The sequence below is a fragment of the Galeopterus variegatus genome, unplaced genomic scaffold, assembly GCF_000696425.1.
Source record: "Galeopterus variegatus unplaced genomic scaffold, G_variegatus-3.0.2 Scaffold1560, whole genome shotgun sequence".
Classification (NCBI taxonomy): Eukaryota; Metazoa; Chordata; class Mammalia; order Dermoptera; family Cynocephalidae; genus Galeopterus; species Galeopterus variegatus.
Genome location: NW_007727671.1, coordinates 250,766 through 253,503, shown reverse-complemented (window position 1 = coordinate 253,503; position 2,738 = coordinate 250,766). Strand labels below are relative to the sequence as shown.

Here is a 2,738-nt window from a genome sequence, read left to right as displayed (position 1 = left end):
CCGGAAAAAAAAAAAAAAAAAAAAAAAAAAAAAAAAAATCCCTAACTAAAACGATTATTCTAATCAACAGCACTCAACAAATTTTTAATGCTACTTCATTTGGAATAAATATAAAGAGTAATGAAAACAACTTACTCCAAGGTAAATAATTATTATTATGTTTAAAGCCAATTTATTTTAGTAATAATAAAATATCAGGAATACCTCAATAAATTATTTAGTATGCCCCTTAGCATGTATTCAAAGCAGACTCTATTTAAGTTGGGCCAAAAACTTTATACCTCTTTAAAAAACATGTCCAGTGGAGTTGATGTCTTGTCAATAGTTCTTGCATTAATTTTGACATATATTATAAAACACTAATAATGATAAAGTATATTTTATAAAACCCCCAAAGCATTAAACAATAGTTAGGCTTTCCTTCTCTTAAATGAGCTGTTCTGAAATCTAGAAGATATACAAATAAAGAACATATGGACAAATGTTCTTTTTCCTTTAACAAGTAACCAACTATAGATGGTGTTTTTTTAAACTTATTTTCTTTAAAATAATATGTGATCATTGTAAAAAAAAAAAAACTTTTTAAAGAAAAAGACAGAGTAAATACAGAAAAAAGTAAAAATTTCCCCAAATCCCAACACCCAGAGCTTATCATTATTAACATTTGGGGAAACATCTTCTTGATACCGGTCTATATTACATATATTCACATACAGATTTACAAATACAATTTTATATATGTGGCATCACACAACATATGCTATTGTAACCTTTTGTCACTCACTGTCATGAATATCTTTTCATATCAATAAATATATATCTATATTATAATATTTAATGGCTGCAAAATATTCTATTTTATGAAGATAACAAAATGTGCTTTAAAATCCCCATTATGAATATTTAAATTATTCCAGTTTCTCACTATTATAATAACCCTCTGCTATGGTTTGAATGTTTTCATCCCCTCTAAAATCTATGTATATTGGAAACTTAATCCCCAATGCAACAGTGTTGAGAGGTGAAGACTTTGGGAGGTATTTAGGTCACGAGGGCTCTGCCTTCATAAATGGATTCATGCCACTAGAAAAAGAGCACAAGGGACTGGGTGCTCTCTCCCCTGCTCTTCTGCCTTATGAGTACACAGGGTTTGCCCCTTTTTGGTCCTTCTGTCTTCTTCCACCATGTAAGGATGCAGCAAGAAGACCCTCATCAGATGCCAGTGCCTTGATCTTGGGACTCTCCAGTCTCCAGAACTGTGAGAGAATAAATTTCTATTTTTTATAAATTACCCAGTCTCAGGTATTCTGTTATAGCAGCACAATCCAGAGACACCCTCTAAAGAACAATCTTGTGTATTTTCAGTATTGTAAAAGTATCACAGAGGTTTTTTTGAAAAGGAGAGCTGCAACTAAAAAAATTAATAAAAGAAAGCAAGCATATTAGGTTGAAATTTTAGAGCTAACAAAAAAAAAAATTAAGATGAAATTGTACCCCCCAAAATAAACACCTAATAGTAAAGCGTTACTTATCAATTAAGGATTCTACTGTTTTCTCCCTAAATAAAATTCCTTAACACAACTAGAGAGTGCCGTACTTTAACTTGAGTCAATCAGATCAGATGAAATGCAATGTTTATGTCATAGGGACCTAGGAGAAAGTGGAAGTTCGAAGTCTCTCATAGATGAGAAAAGAAAGAAAAAAATGTATAGCAAGAGTCATCACTGACTCGTCTCAGAAAAAGACTGGCGCCAAGTAATAGAAGACTTTGGTTCTTGACATCTATATTTCCTTTGCAACAGACTAAAGCAGATTTAGCAATAAACACTTAGAAGCAGATTAGGAGCTAGAATGCCATTACATGTAAGAAGCTGTATCTTTGGAAACTTGAAACACTTTTCAGTTCCTAAAAGAGTGTCTTCACAGTTATCTAATGGTGAGAATTTATTGAGCTGTATCCATGAAGCAATAAATAAGACTGAAGTAATCAGTCAAAAAGGAAAGTCCTAATTTGTCTTGCTGAAGAAAAAGAACATATTGGACTTTCCTCATTTTAGGTCTTTAAAAATATATAAATAAATAAATAGACCTCCTGTGGTACAGGATGATAAAGCACACACCAAATTTCTTTCTCCTCATAGAAAGCAGCAGGATGCTATGATCTCTGAAATACTGTGGAATTACTTTGATTAGTAAATTTAAGAAAAAGAACTGAATGGTGAATTTTAGGATATAATGTATATTGGTTTGGCAGGAAAAAATATAACTGCTGACCACATACACACACAAAAAAGTAGAAAATTACTTTTCTTTTAGGGCTACTAGACACACTACTTTTTCACTTCTAAGTAAATACCTCTTTACATTCTCTCATTTTGGCTTTTGACCCAACCACTCCCTCTAGCCAAGAATAACACCTACCATATAACCCACTTCACTCAACCATTTCAGACATTTTTACCTGATAATTAAAACTTAAAATGCCTCGGGCTGGCCCGGTGGCGCACTGGATAAGTGCGCCGCTTGGGAAGCGCGGCGGCGCTCCCGCCCGAGGGTTCGGATCCCACATACAGACCGGTTCCCGCTCACTGGCTGAGCGAGGCGCAGGAGCAACACCGAGGGTTGCGATCCCGTTGCCGGTCCCCGGTCCGGTACGGGGGCAACACTGAGGGTTGCGATCCGTTGCCGGACACGGAAAAAGACAAAAAAAAAAAAAAAAAAAATTAAAATGCCTCAAA

General features: G+C 34.5%; 1 protein-coding gene across 3 annotated transcripts in view; it reads right to left on the bottom strand.

Annotated features, from left to right (window-relative positions):
- Positions 1–2,738, bottom strand: part of ATG4C (autophagy related 4C, cysteine peptidase) — a 73,247-nt gene that overhangs the window by 23,614 nt on the left and 46,895 nt on the right. The window lies entirely within an intron of this gene.